The sequence below is a fragment of the Apodemus sylvaticus genome, chromosome 3 (genome assembly GCF_947179515.1).
Source record: "Apodemus sylvaticus chromosome 3, mApoSyl1.1, whole genome shotgun sequence".
Classification (NCBI taxonomy): Eukaryota; Metazoa; Chordata; class Mammalia; order Rodentia; family Muridae; genus Apodemus; species Apodemus sylvaticus.
This window is the reverse complement of record NC_067474.1, coordinates 77,412,305-77,428,840: the sequence shown is the minus strand read 5'-3', so window position 1 is coordinate 77,428,840 and position 16,536 is coordinate 77,412,305. Positions and strand designations below refer to the sequence as shown.

The 16,536-nt window shown below is 40.4% G+C and overlaps 1 protein-coding gene across 3 annotated transcripts in view; it reads left to right on the top strand.

Annotated features, from left to right (window-relative positions):
* Positions 1-16,536, top strand: part of Astn2 (astrotactin 2) — a 989,271-nt gene that overhangs the window by 594,367 nt on the left and 378,368 nt on the right. The gene's annotated exons all lie outside the window — the stretch shown is intronic.

Here is a 16,536-nt window from a genome sequence, read left to right as displayed (position 1 = left end):
AATATCAGTCCTGGATTGCTGTTGGTACTCATAGAAAATGTTTAAGTGCTGACGATATGCCAGGCTCTGGAATAAATGTTTTAAATGCACCATACTGAACCATCACCATGATCTTTTTCAAATCAAGCACTAATATTACTCATAAGATACTTATAAGCCACAGAAAGTATAGAGTGCTTGCCCAAATCCAACTAGCATGGTAAATGCAGAGCCAAAATTCAAATGTAAGTTTTTCAATCTCCAAAGCCTGATATGTTAATGCATCAGAAAGCAACCTCCTGTGACTGAAGAGGGGTCCCCAGAGATACAGCAAATGCCTTTCATGTCAGAGAGGATCTCTTTCATTCTCAAAAACTAAGATACATCCTTCTTCTTCTATAGTCAAGAGAAGTGGGTGTTTGGGAGGACTTAAATTGAAACTGCCCTGTTTTTGTTGCTTCAGTACAAGGCTCAAACTTTGAAATAGCTCTCTCATCAGGATTTGTCCATTTGAATAGCTCCTTTGTAAGTTGTCACCTGAGCCCTCTTCCTTTCAAACCATGCAGGGAAGGGTGGAAAGGGTGGGGCAGAGTGGCATTCCTGAGATTGTAATATGTGTGGCATTCTCATAAAACCTATGCAGCCTTTTATAACATTAAATACTTTATTCTTCCTGTGACATTTGAAGACTTGTCTGTTTCAATCCCCCCACCCCCACCCAGTTTCATTTCTGTGAGACCTGCTTTTTCTGAGTCTGATGGTATTTCTAGAAATTGAGATTTATTATATGGATGCCATTATCCCTTAAAATTAAGGAGTAGATCCTGCTCTTCAGATGTGATGGCATTTACCCCTTGATGCCTGTTTAAAAAAAAAGTTTTATGAGGTCCCATTTGTCAATTCTTGATCTTAGAGCATAAGCTATTGGTGTTCCCAGTCTCAAAAGATTAATCATGGTATGCACTCACTGATAAGTGGTTATTAGCCTAGAAACTTTGAATACCCAAGACATAATCCACATATTAAATGATGTCCAAGAAGAACAGAGGAGTGGCCCCTGGTTCTGGAAAGACTCAGTGCAGCAGTATAGGGGAATACCAGAACAGGGAAGTGGGAAGGAGTAGATGGGGGAACAGCGAGATGGAAGAGGGCTTATGGGACTTTCAGGGAGTGGGGAGCCAGAAAAGGGGAAATCATTTGAAATGTAAATAAAGAATATATCAAATAAAAAAAAAAGAATGGAGGTTAAAAAAAAGGTCTGGGAAAGATGACACAATTGGAGACAGGAGGTGGAAAATATAAGCATCATTCTGCACCTGTTGTATGTGACACCCAAAAGAACAACCTAGGAAGGTATCCAGTGCATTGCAAACAATTCTCTTGGTTTCAGAGTCCATGACTGTCTTAGTCAAGGTTTCTATTCCTGCACAAACATCATGACCAAGAAGCAAGTTGGGGAGGAAAGGGTTTATTGAACTTACACTTCCACATTGCAGTTCATCACTAAAGGAAGTCAGGACTGGAACTCAAGCAGGTCAGGAAGCAGGAGCTGATACAGAGGCCATGGAGGGATGTTTCTTACTGGCTTGCTTCCCCTGGCTTGCTCAGCCTGCTCTCTTATAAAACCCAAGAACACCAGCCCAAAGGTGGTACCACCCACAAGGGGCTCTCCCCCACTTGATCACTAATTGAGAAAATGCCCCACAGCTGGATCTCATGGAGGCACTTCCCCAACTGAAGCTCCTTTCTCTGTGATAACTCCAGCCTGTGTCAGGTTGACACACAAAACTAGCCAGTACAATGACCTTAAGAGAAATCTTCTCAAAGGGCCATGGTTCTGCCATAGAAAGGACTAGGAACAAAGGACAGGACAGAATAGAGTGGAGCTTCACTCATGGGTTGGAATGAAAACTACGGAGAGGAAATCTCCATCATTTTACTTCGTTATTTTGAGTACCATTAGACTAGCGACTCAGGTTCTTTTTTTTTTTTTTTTTTTTTTTCAAGTTCTTTTTTTTTTCATTCTTTTTTTTTTATTCGATATAATTTATTTACATTTCAAATGATTTCCCCTTTTCTAGCCCCCCCCCAACTCCCCGAAAGTCCCGTAAGCCCCCTTCTCTTCCCCTGTCCTCCCTCCCACCCCTTCCCAGTTCCCCGTTCTGGTTTTGCCAAATACTGTTTCACTGAGTCTTTCCAGAACCAGGGACCACTCCTGCTTTCTTCTTGTATCTCATTTGATGTGTGGATTATGTTTTGGGTATTCCAGTTTTCTAGGTTAGTAACCACTTATTAGTGAGTGCATACCATGATTCACCTTTTGAGTCTGGGTTACCTCACTTAGTATGATGTTCTCTAGGTCCATCCATTTGCCTAAGAATTTCATGAATTCATTGTTTCTAATGGCTGAATAGTACTCCATTGTGTAGATATACCACATTTTTTGTATCCACTCTTCTGTTGAGGGATACCTGGGTTCTTTGCAGCATCTGGCAATTATAAATAGGGCTGCTATGAACATAGTAGAGCATGTATCCTTATTACATGGTAGGGAATCCTCTGGGTATATGCCCAGGAGTGGTATAGCAGGATCTTCTGGAAGTGAGGTGCCCAGTTTTCGGAGGAACCGCCAGACTGCTTTCCAGAGTGGTTGTACCAATTTGCAACCCCACCAGCAGTGGAGGAGTGTTCCTCTTTCTCCGCACCCTCTCCAACACCTGCTGTCTCCTGAATTTTTAATCTTAGCCATTCTGACTGGTGTAAGATGAAATCTTAGGGTTGTTTTGATTTGCATTTCCCTAATGACTAATGAAGTTGAGCATTTTTTAAGATGCTTCTCCGCCATCCGAAGTTCTTCAGGTGAGAATTCTTTGTTTAACTCTGTACCCCATTTTTTAATAGGGTTGTTCGGTTTTCTGGAGTCTAACTTCTTGAGTTCTTTATATATATTGGATATTAGCCCTCTATCTGATGTAGGATTGGTGAAGATCTTTTCCCAATTTGTTGGTTGCCGATCTGTCCTCTTGATGGTGTCCTTTGCCTTACAGAAACTCTGTAACCTTATGAGGTCCCATTTGTCAATTCTTGCTCTTAGAGCATACGCTATTGGTGTTCTGTTCAGAAACTTTCTCCCTGTACCGATGTCCTCAAGGGTCTTCCCCAGTTTCTTTTCTATTAGCTTCAGAGTGTCTGGCTTTATGTGGAGGTCCTTGATCCATTTGGATTTGAGCTTAGTACAAGGAGACAAGGATGGATCAATTCGCATTCTTCTGCATGCTGACCTCCAGTTGAACCAGCACCATTTGTTGAAAAGGCTATCTTTTTTCCATTGGATGTTTTCAGCCTCTTTGTCGAGGATCAAGTGGCCATAGGTGTGTGGGTTCATTTCTGGATCTTCAATCCTGTTCCATTGATCCTCCTGCCTGTCACTGTACCAATACCATGCAGTTTTTAACACTATTGCTCTGTAGTATTGCTTGAGGTCAGGGATACTGATTCCCCCTGATTTTCTTTTGTTGCTGGCGACTCAGGTTCTAACTGTGTATGTTTTCCACCCACCTTAGCCCATTTTTTCTCCTTTGGAATGGCACCTGTATAGAATGTCCACTGACACTCCCTACCTTCAGGAAGTCAGTCTTGTGTTGAAAAGTACAGGTCCTGTCTTCTGAGAAACTTGTGCCAAAATCTTGCTCTGTTATTCTTTAGTCATGTGATATTGGGGCAAATTACTTAATACTTCTGAATCTGTTTCCTGTTGAGTAAAACAGGGATCATTATACTTATCTAGGTAAGCTAGTCTTAGGAATGACTAAGATAATGCACTCATATAACTAATACCTGGCTTTAAGCATTCAGAAAATACAGTTGCTATTATCATGAACTATGTCCTGCAGGGATGATACAGTGTTGGTGTTGGTGTTGGTGGCGGTGGCGGTGGTGGTGGCGGTGGTGGTGGCGGTGGTGGTGGTCGTCATCATCGTCGTGATGATGACGATAGTAACTATGATGATTTAAGTGCTTACTATTCTCCAGCCACCTAAGGAAGCACAAGAAAGTTCACCTTGCTTAAATCGTTGCCATTATTAGGATGTAGAACTTGTCATTAACCAGGGAAAATTCCTCATAAATATCATTTGTAATCATTGCCTAATATTTCATGGAAGGAAAGATATCATTGATGACACTGACTTCTTAGGCACTTTGTTTCCAATTTAGAAACCACATCATTCTCATCACTTTGACATGGGCTGTTCCTGTGCAGTGAAACATTTCTTGAATAGATTCTCCATCACGTTTAAGGAGAGTGTTCTAATGCTTCAGGATTTAGGTGAAGGAGTCGCATAGGCTATATTTTTCTCCCTAAAGCAACAGTGGTACATTACCTCTAGAGTTCATTCCTTGTGGTTTAGGTTCTTCTCCTATTCTACCCTCAAGGGCAGGCTAGGGTGTTTGGCCAAATAGGCCCTTAAGCAGGGGAGTGATAAGGCAATGCTGAACTTTAGGGAGTGCAGCTCAGTGAAGTGTACAGATACCCATGGAAGACAGTCAAACACAGGTGGGTGTACAGATTCAATGAGGCAGGGGGTCTCCTTTTCCTGGAGATTGTGAGGGTGTTAGTGTCATAAGCCATGGATGTACAGCTCAGTGGATACATGCAGCACCTGTGAAGCCTGCCTTTCAGAATAGAGGATGCTGGTTATTGCACAGATGCATTTTGCTTGGCTCTGAAGTAAATAAAACTAGAATAACCACATTCATCTTAATTGTAATAGTAAAGATTTTATCTTTGTGGAGTATGTTTCCCCTCTGGTGTTTCATTTTCTTGTATTTTAGTTTTTTTAAAGTAGTTTTTGCTCATTGTAAAATTAAATGATTTCAAATGTGACTTAGATCTATATATATAAAAAAAAAGCTCTGCAACTCTCCCACATAAGAGATAACTGTGTCACAGTTACTTTATAAAGAGATTGTCTATATGTGTCTTTGATGTTTATATACAAATATAAATAAAAGTTTACATACATGCAAGTTTAAGAATGGAAGGAGAGGGCTAGAAAAATGAGTTGATCAATGGTTACCTACTCTGACTAAACTTCCAGAGGACTGGGGTTTGACTCCCAGAGCCCACATGGCAGCATATAACCAGGGGATCCAGTGTGTAAACATGGTATACAAACATACAGCCAGGAACACAGTACATAGATATGCATATAGGCAAAGCAACATATGCATAAAATGAAAAAACACATGTATTTTCCTTTTAAAAAAATGGAAGCATAAAGTGAATTCAGGTGTGAATTTTTTTGGAATTAGTTTCCATTTCAGAACTACATATCTCTATCTGTATTTTAAAAGATCATTCCCTACTCCCTGCTCCTTAAGGAACACAAGCTCTACACCATGATAACCATGAATAATTGTTTCCCTAGTGCCAGAAATAAAAATGCATGGCTAAAGATGTTGCTCAGTTGTAGCACATTTTGGAAGCATGGTGGAATTTCTGAGTCTACTCTTGAATGGATAGATAGATAGATAGATAGATAGATAGATAGATAGATAGATAGATAGGCAGACAAACAGATGGATGGATAAGATTGAGCAAAAAGAACCCAGATGTCCCTCAGTGAAGGAATGGATACAGAAAACGTGGTATATTTACACAATAGAATACTACTCAGAAATTAAAAACAATGAATTCATGAAATTCTTAGGCAAATGGTTGGAACTGGAATATATCATCCTAAGTGAGGTAACCCAATCACAAAAGAACACACATGGATCGCAATCTCTGGTAAGTGGATATTTGCCCTGAAGCTCTGAATACCCAAGACACAATTAACATATCAAATGATTCCCAAGAAGGAAGGAAGGAGAGGGCCCTGGTCCTAGAAAGGCTTGATGCGGTAATGCAGGGACAGAGAAGTGGAAGGGGTTTGATCAGGGAATGGGTGGAGGGAAGAGGGCTTATGGGACTTATGGGGAGGGGGGAACTGGGAAAGAGGAAATCATTTGGAATGTAAACAAAGAATGTATAAAAGAAAAAAAAAAGACTGAGCACAAAGAACACAATAGCGTTTAGCTACGTGTAACTGATATGGCCCAAGTTCCAGTCTGAGACTCTATCTGGATAGCATTCTTCTTTTATACCTCTCATAAATTCATTTATATTTTATCAGGAGTTCAGGGGGTCAGTGTATGGGAAATGATACCACTATAACCACCACTACTATTACTCTAAGTATTAATTATATAAAGACTTAAAATTGTTATGTCTTATCATCTACAGCTTCTCCCTGACTTGCTTCAAAAACTTGCCAGGACAAAGACAGGGATTCATAGGTACTCTCTGTCACTGGGAAGCTGTGTGGCATGAGACAAACTGCCAAAGTGTTTTGCCTATAAACTAGTCAGGATCACTATAGTCCATGATATTGTAGGGTCCCATGTGAACAGCAGGCAGGCTCATACTTCCCAAAATCAGTTCCTTTATGGAAAGGAAGAACATGATAAAGATGGAAGCATAATAACCTTTTCTGACTTTCCTTGATCTTTCAAAACTATCCATAAACCAGATGCTGTGATGTGCACCTTAAACAACTTGCTTAGATACAAGCTTGTGCTAAGTAGGCCCGGATGGTTGCCAGACTGATTCCAAATTTACCATCCTCCTAGCTCTCTGTGGCTAGAGTGCTGGGACTGCAGGTGTGTGATATGCCTTGTTTGCTAAGAACTTATCCTTTTCAGTATGATGAAAGAATGGTAGTCTCAGGGGAGAATATGTGAAATGTTTAGAGGGGAAAGAACCGTACATCCTTTGTCGTGTCTTCCAGGAAATATCTTTAAGAATTTAATGTTTTCCCTTAGTTTTTCTTATATGTTTAGATACTTTACTGTGACATGTACAAGCTGTAGAAAAATGGACGAAGCATCCTTTACAGTTTCAACAATGCTAATTAAGGAACATGTTCATACCACCTCCCCAGTCAAGGAGTAAAGCATTGCCTGCTTCTGAGAACCCATGGTCATCTTTCACTTCACATCTTACTCCTTTCTCTTATCTATAAGCAAGGATGGAGTTAACTTGTACAGTAGATGTAATCCTGTATTTTTATCAGAATTTCACCAAGAGCCCATTACGACAGAACTTTTCATTTTAGTGTAGACTTCTGGTGGTAAAATCTCCAGCATATAGCACATCTCACCAAGTTAAATAAATAAATAAATAAATAAATAAATAAATAAATAAATAAATGTACTTGTCACCAAAGTAAATAAAGATGCTCATATATCTGCTCTATAGTTTTATTCACATTTTAAAGTTCTGTAGGCAGAACTTAAGTATTTCCCATGTGTGCAAAGAAGTTCTGGTTCCTTCCATTAGAGGAATGAGCCACGTTATGATCCGCAAAGAACTCATATTTGTTTGCATAGTCAACAAGCAATGATCTGGGTCCTATCCTGAGCTCATAACTGGATACTTTGCAAACTGAGATGAACACTCCTCTTTCAAGGAATCCCCTGTGATGCAGGCTTCTCTTGGGCTTCTACTTCTCCCCTTTCAATCTTTGTCACATACATAAGCTTATTTCCCCCCCCCCCCAGATTGATTCAAAACCTTTCAGACTTTTTCTGAGACCCACCTTTTAAAATTGCTATATCTTGAGTATATCATCAGTAGAGGGAGGACCTTCTTTTAAGCAGAAAATAAAATAGGAGAAAAGAAAAAGTTTCTTTAGCCAGTTTTAAGTGTGACCTTAGATTCTTGAATCCAAGCATTTGCATACCAGCAAATGGAGTTGCTCTCCTCCTCTGGAATGTGGAACTTAGGAAGATAAGCAAAGTGATTATCTTATGTAAGGATGTGGGGTATAGTTTTCAATTCAACAACTTCAAAAGCTGTTAGTGGAGACTTCTCTGCACTTAGACTGTTGTTGTCTGAGACCTTGGTTCCAACCTACACAGTTAATAGCTGCAGACTATTGACTTCAGACAATGATGCATTCACATGCAGTATTACATGTTAAACTACTCACTCTGGGTTGCTGGAAGTACTGAGTGGAGCACTCAAGTCTGTATTTCTGTCCTTCCAATAACATCAAAAAGAAAAAAATAATGAGGCAGGTTGGGAGGCAGGCCTTGGAATAAAGATCTCAGGATCTGGCCTGGAACCAATCTGATAGCTATCTTTTCATGGTCATCAGAATAAACACTTGATTCTCATTGCCTATGAGTCACCTTCTACCAACTTCAGTTCCTGGAATGCAGGACTGATGATTCTCTTCTTTTCCAATTCATATATGTGTGTGTATATATATATATATATATATATATATATATATATATATATATATTGGATTTATATCTGTATGGCATCTGTCTCCATTTAGTGATGAGACTTTTTTTTCTTCCCTTTTTTAAAAATTGCTCTCTGCAACAAAAAATAAAATATGCAAAGCATCCAAAATTACACTCAACATAAGCTGAATAAATATATACCCACAGAAGCATATGTTCAATGGCTGCCACTCTATGATTTTCAAAGCCAACTAGCTTATAAAATCGTTTCTCACTCAGAGTCTGGGCGATCAATGAGAAGGTACGGTGTGAGGACACAGCCTTAAGCTGCAAATTGAGTTTTTAGTTACAAAAGATGGAGAAGGGAAATGAGCCAGAAAAACGCAGCAGGCCTAGATGTTCCATCTCTGCAACTTTAATGAGGGCCTGGTCTGACCCCTGAATAAGCAGCTCATAGCTAGGCACCGTTATGAAGGGGAGTGTTTTGAAATCAAACTGCATGAGTTCAAATCATGCCTCTGCTACTTGGCTTTGTAAAACTGGAAAAGTTGCTTTCAACTTGAACCCCAGTGTATAAAAAAGGAATCCTGCTAGTATTTCCTGGTGACGTTGTTTACTGATACAATACCTATCTACTCTCTTCTAGTCTTCAGAGGAGTTCTCCCCCATCTCAGTGTTTGTATAAGAACCTTGAGACAGGTTCATATACAGCTTGTATTCCTTGCTATGTAGCCAAGCATGACCTTTAACTTCTGCTCCTCCTGTTTATTACTCTGAAGTATTGAGACTACAGATATGTACCACCATACCTGATTTATATGGTACGGGAATCAAATTCATGACCTTCTGCATGCTAGATAACCATTTCACTGAACAGGTGCCTCTGCCCCCTCCCACTCCCTGCTTTTCTTTGAAAACTCACCATCCTCCTGCTTAACCTCATCATTCTGTTGCCTTGGTATCTCCAGTAGTAGGATTACAGGTGTGTGCAATGAGGCCTCCAAAGGTGTCTTTGTCTGTGTTTATATGTTGATGAGTGTTTTATAGCACCATCAAGGTGGGGACTGGGAAGAGAAAAGATCTATTTAGGACTAGATTTGGACTTTTTTCCCATCTCTCAACCTCCTGACAGGACAGAGGGATTGAAGGCCAGTTGATCTCCAGTGACCAGTACTTTTAACTATGATAATGACATTTCTATAAGCACATCTGGGAGTTTCTGAAAACATAGAGGTTCCTGTAGACTGAGATAGTCTGAGAAAATTGGAATGCTCTCTGACATACCTTTCCTTATATGTCTCTTCTGGTGTCTTGTAAGTATAGCCTGTGTAATAAGCCAGTCACCATGGTTCTTACGAGCTGCTCCAGTTGATAACTCAAACCTGAGAAAGGGTGTGGGAATCCCCACTTACAGCTAGCTGGTGACAAATATGGATGGAGCCATCATGAATTGACATATGAGGAGAGGCCAGATTTGTATTCCAAACCTCAACCTGCCAGGTCCAGTGCAGTCCCCAGTAGAGTGTAGCAGAACTGGATGGAACAACATGACACCCAGCTGGATTTCCTTCAAGAAGCCACCACAGGATCAGTTGCTGATAGAAAGAAGCCTAGTGATACAAGATTGCTGGGAGTTCTGCTCTCAGCTGTGCTTGGTTTGTTTGTTTGTTTTGCTTCATTTTTTAATTATTATCTTTAATAGGAGTTGTTTGAGAGAGAATAATTAAAATGATCCTGGGACAGTGAATTTTACCACCTACTGCCTTTGTGACCATCTCTGTACTTCAGGTTCACTGTCTGTCAAGTAGGCATGATCACAATGTTTATCACCTAGAGCTGCTATGAGGAAGAAATTGCTGTCAGGGAATCCACTGTTTAAAATAGGATTTGGTACTACGATAGTCGCCCAATGTCACTCTAAGCCACTTTCCCCAGGTGGCCTCTTACCTACATGTCTGTAGCTTGTATACCTTGTCAGAATGGCCTTGGTTCTGTGTTAATCACAATGAAAAACAGTGCTTCTATAAAACAAAATAAATATAGACTTGTGTAGAGTGAATCCAGAAGAATCTCTTCTGTCCCTGACTCACTCTTCCATCTGTGGGACTGGGAGATAACATTGCACCTTTCCTGACAATTGAGAAGATTGGGGGGAGGGGCTATTTACTTATCTCACTGCTGTGACAAAATATCTGACAAATGCAGTTTAAGGAACACTGGCTCTGGTTTGTCTCACATTTCCAGGTTCATGACTACAAGGAAGATATGGAAGGAGGAGATATCTGGTCACATTGCATCCACAGTCAGTAACAAAAAGAGAAGAATGCATTTACTCTGCCCATGTCCTTAATAGTCAGTCTAAGATCTCAGCCTTTTGGATGGTACCCATCACAGTTAGAGTAAATCATCCCACCTCAATGAACACAATTTACATAATTTCTCATAGCCATGCCCACAGGATTGCTGCAGTTGTGATTATAAATTCTGTCAAATTGATAATATTAACCCTCACACAGAGTAATGTGACCCAGCTTAGCCTTGCATTGGCATCTAGGGAAATCATAGTAGATGCTGTTTCGATCCCAACAGCTTTAATCCAAAACATGTCTGAACCTGGGTGGGAGAAGGACAGAGCCCATTCTGGGAAGAAGAGATGGCTTCTTCTTGGAGCCTTGTCATCAACCCAAGTGACCTCGTTTTAGAATGCTACAGACCGAAATTCAGCTTTGTTCCATAGTACACACTATGTGACCCGATGTGACCCCTCACATCTGTATCTTCAAGATCATTCTCTTCCAAATAAATATGGATCTTCTCACAATCACATGAAACTAGAACAATACCGTGGACTCAGAAGTCAAACACTTTAGAAAAATCACCCCACTACAGAGAGTGGCATGGCCATGGCCTCATGCTCTTGCCTTGACTTATCTTGCAAACTTGGCCCAAGTTATAGATCTATCAGTGCCTCAGTTTCCTTCTCTGTAAAATGTGTAGGATAATGTCAGAAGGCTGCTGTTCATGTTATCAGTTAATATTCTAAACACATTTAAACAGTACCTGGCACAGAGTAAGCACTATTAACTGTTAGCTATTACTATTATTAATGAGCTATACAATGGCAATTTATTACCATGACCGGACAGTTATTGAATAGACATTTTTCAGGATTCCTGGCAGGTTTTTCTCAGAAAGTGTTCCCTGGCCTCCCTTCACTCAAGCCTTGGCTCTTATTTCTACCACATAAAACCTCAAGGACTGTAAGAATATTCATATGCACCCTTGCACCCCATCTGGGTAGGGCTTATTGAGAGTGTAGCTAGGATTTTATGAGACCTGAGAGACCAGAGGCTCTGATTAGGCATGTTTTGAATGAAACACCTGCTCAGTCACAGCCTAAGGGAGCTCCAGATGGAGACAATCAGAAAAGGGATCAGCTTCTGAGGGGTGAGTTGTGGGCATGAACTCAAACCATCCTCCCTAGATATTCTTTCTGCAGTTCCCAACTCAGGAGCTGAACACTGTCATCCAACCTCCACTGAGATTCTCCTGACATTCTTGCAAAGAACCCTAGGAGGGTGATTCATAACGAAAGTCAGAGAACGGATTGCACATCCATCACTGTGTAACAAGAAATACTGAGGACCAGAAAATGGAAGGGTCCTTTTGAAAACAAAGATGGCTGAGTGGGGCTCCTAACACCTGGAGCACCTCAAAAACTAAAGTAACCTGATCACATGCTCCATTAGTCAGCTGTGATCATGAGTGAGAAATGGAGAGACAGACACATAGAGAGAGAGCATGCACTACTGTGTGGTGACGCCTTGCTATCCCAGCATTGTTGCCCCATGGCAAGCCATTTTGAACATAGCTTTACTCTCCCTAGATGGCCATCCCATCCTGCAGGTGGTCTAAGGTCTGCTTTGGGTCTCTACTAATCATGTTGCCTTCACAGTGGAGAAGCAGGAGCTTTAAGCAGTTTGTTACATCCCATCTGTAGTAAGGAAACAGAGAGTGAGAAGCACCCATACCCAGCTAGTTTCTTCTTTTTTATCCAGTTTAAGAATCACAGACCTTAGAATATCAATGTTTACACTCAGTGTGCCTATTAACCAAATCTGGACAATCTCACATAGACATTTCCAGAGGCTTACGACTCTAGATCCTCTCAAACTGATACCATTAACCACCATATCATCTTAACTATTTTTTATGTGTATGGTATAGTAGCATTAACTGTATTTGTATCACTGTCCACCAACATCTTATCTGGTAAAGAGAACTATATCCTCCAAGATAATAGCTCGATCTCTTGCCCCTAAACCTCTAGGAAATATTTCATTTTCTATTTTCTCCAGGAACCTCAAGAAAGTGAAGCATAGTGCTGATGCTTCTGGGATTTATTTCACGCAGCATGTCTTCAGAGTTCATACATAGTGTCCTAAGCATCAGAGTTTCTCCTTTAAGGCAGAGTAATATTCCAATGTGTGCATGTATTGCATGTTTTTTGAGCCATTCATTCATCAGTAATTATACCTTTTAGCTACAATGAATAATGCCAAAGAAACTCATACAGGCGTCTCTCCAAGACCCTGCTGTGCCTTACTTTGGATTTATACACAGATGTGGAACCCCTGGACCATGCAGTACTTTTATTTTTCTTTTCTTTCCTTTTGTTTTTTCTATTATCTTTTATTTCTTACCTTTCTTTCTTCATTCCTACCTTTCTTTCTTCATTTCTTCTTTCCTTCCTTTCTTTTGTTCTTTCTTTCTTTTAAGAAACTTCGATGTTGTTTTCCATAGCAGCCACACTGCCTTACAATCCTGTCAACATTTTCCCCATAGATTCCAATTTCTACGAATCTTTATCACTGTGTGTTATTTTTTGGTAATAGTTACCATAGTGGGAATAATGTAGACATCATTGTGGTTTTGATTTGAAATGTTCCAATAATATATGGAATTTTTGCTCCTTCATATTTCTGCTGTAGAGAAAAGTCTATTTGGCTCCTTTGTCCACTTTTTTGATCAGGATTTGTCTAATGTTCTTTGGCACAGTCCTAGAGCTTTAGTCATACTGATCCATGAGTACTTCCATTCCAGTTGACCTAGCTCTCCCATTTGACAGATACTCATTGAGGTTAGAAGCTGTATTCTTGAACCAACGCTCTATTCTGCATCCAAAGATAAACATTAGGGGGAATAGCTTGGCCTCAAAGCATGTTTACTCTTTACAAAGCTTATACTAGTCACAGCGAACTACAGCAGGTCTTCAGCAAAGTCATATGAGGATACCACTGTGCATAGTGCCTGCCCCACACTATGACCTAAAAACATTTCAATTTCCTTTGTCGTGCCTGCAGTGAGCATGTTTTGAATGCTGCACAGATGGCTGGCATGTGGAGAGAATGGCCTGTTGGAATTTTACTGGAAACCAAGCCAAAATGAAGCTGTGCAGCCAGACTTACACTACATTTCAAAAATATTTGCCATGTATCAAGTATTAAGAGTGGTAATAATCATAATAACTTTCATACTATTTGGATTTTTGCCATGTGTCATATACCAAATATTTGAATGTTATTTCTTCTATTACAATTCTAACTAGGTATAAACTAGTCTCATTTTAAGTCGAGAAAATTATGGCCTAAAATGTTAATGAAAGGACTAGATGGCCTCCTGCGACTTCTAAGTAGCTACACCAGGAGAGGTACAGGCCTAGTCCTGCCTAACCAGTGCCTTGCATGCCATTCAGCACTGAAAAAGACTATTTGAGACAGTCCTTCTCAACAGGCAGGATTCCCTGGGAGACAGACTGCATAGCACGAATTATCTCAGCATGGGAGAGAAGAAATCTTTTTTTTTTCTGACCAGTGCATCAAAAGGGATGCAGAGGAGAGACATGAAGCACAGCGGTAAACTATTTGCCTGGCATGTGTAAGGTCCAGAGTTCCATCCCCAGCAGCACAAAATATAATAACAAATAATCAAAAGAAGAAGGAGACTGCCCAAAAGTATTTATTACCTGTGATGGGACTACATATTACCCCCAACCCCAGAAGGCCATTATTTATCAATGCTTCTATTTTAAAGCCAGCAGAAGAGAGGTGTCCTTAGTTGTTTGATGCCACACAGTTTCTGTACTACATACACTTCATTCCCTTTTGTCTCCTGAATATTGTGATATTAAAGGTCAGGAAGAGATGCACAAAACAGTACCACAGGAATTGGAATATAAGGCAGATAGGTTTCTTTAGGAAGATAAGGACAACCAGAACATGGACACATTTGCCCAGTGCTTGAAACCTGAAGAAACTGTTTGGTGTTGTCTATGTGAGGTGGGGGTTTGGCTCTGTGCTTAGAACTCTCCCAGGAGTTTGGAAATCCTCTGACATTTCTACTCTAAGGCCAGAGGACCCTGGTGGGGACTACAGCTGCTATTCCATAGTCTGGACTTATTGATCCTTTTAATTCTTAGTGCAGTACAGTCTTTCCCTTCTTGGCAGCACCAAGGCCCAGTACAAATTGAATGGCAACTGAACCGGCGTGAGTTGATTAAAACTTCCAGTAATTATGGGATCTTGCTTAGCCTATTTGTACAAATCAATTTCAGTATTAGTCGCTGGACTAGTTAGTCTTGTTGACAGATAAAGCTTGAAAGGGAGGAGGATTAGGACTTGTTGCAGCGCAGGGATATTGGGGGAGCAGTTTGGCCTTCCCCACACATGTCTATTCCAGTCAGCATTTAATAGGCTCTCTGGGACCAAGAAAGCCAACTACCCTCATTCTATTATCAAGCAACAGTTCATGCTGAATTCAGTAACTCTTGCTGTCTTTGTTAGGGTTTCTATTGCTGTGAAAAGATACTATGACCAAGGCAACTTTTATAAAAAAAACAATATTTTTGTTAATAATTATATAATCAGAGGTTTAGTCCATTATTATCATGGCAGGAAGCATGGCAGTATCCAGACAGACATGGTGCTGGAGAAGGAGCCAAGAGTTCTACATGTTAATGTGAAGACAGTGAGGCTGAGGCTGTCTTCAAGGTATCTAGGCTGAGGGTCTCTAAGTCCTCCCCCAAAGTAATGGACTTTCTCCAACAATGCCACACCTTCTAATAGTGTCATTCCCTGGGTCAAGTATATTCAAACCACCACACTTGATTAGCTTATGTGATTTCAGAAACCTTGCCTGTAAACTCAGTACATCTTAGAGAAACATTGTTAAAACTCAGAAACATTAGATGGCAGAGTATCGTACATGCAGTAAGTACTCAGTAAATATCTATTTTATGTCCTTCTTTGTTTTCTTTCCTCCTTCTTTTTGTTCCCAAGATGCTATATCTGACCTGCACCTTCAAGTCTGTTACAAATAACCTCTCTGTTCTTAAAGCTCCTAAGCTTGATCCAGCAGAGAGCCTCTCTAAGAAGGATCCCAATAACCCCTTGTGGACCTCATCAGTCTATACCATTTGGGACATGATAGGCAGTCAGGCCTCAATGAGGATCAAAGGAACAGATACACATTTCCAGTGGGAGCCTTCAGTGATAGGCTCATCCTGCTACTCACTTTCTGTGTTACCTCAGGCAAGCCACTTAGTCTTCTGAGCTCTGGTTCTCTTATCTGCAAAGTGCCCAGGAGCATACCAGTTCAACCTGAGCATTGTCAATGAGAACAAAGGGTCATTCTGGTTGTGTCCACTGATCTTTCTTAGATGTATCTCCTGAGTTCCCCTGCAGGTTTTATGTCTGGAGCAAGTAGCAACTGTCCCACATTTCATGAACACATGTTTTGTGTCAGGGCACATGATCTCAGAAAGCCAGAATCTTATTTACTTTCTTCATTATATAAATTTGGAAACTGAGGCTCATTAGAGCAAGGACATACACCAAACAAACTCCGAAAAAAGACTTCACTGTAGTTTTGTATATTCTATGTGATTGGCATTGTGTTCTGCTAGAGCCTCGGGTTCTAGACTCTAGAGTCTCATCACAAGTTTTTACAATGATCATAGGAGCTGTGTTCAAGTTAAGAGGAACATTATGATTAGGAGGTAGTGCCGTTATTTTGGTTGCTCCTATGAAGAGACTTAAGGAAATAGAATCCTTGAAGATCCCCTTCAGAGTGGTACAGTTTGATCATAGCTGAGCAAAGCCACGGGCATCCTTATAAAGTCTCTGATGTTCAGTCAGTCCCTCTCAAATAATTCAAGATGGTTCTCTCCTTTACACAAAACTTTGACAAAATCTGAGCTCTGAA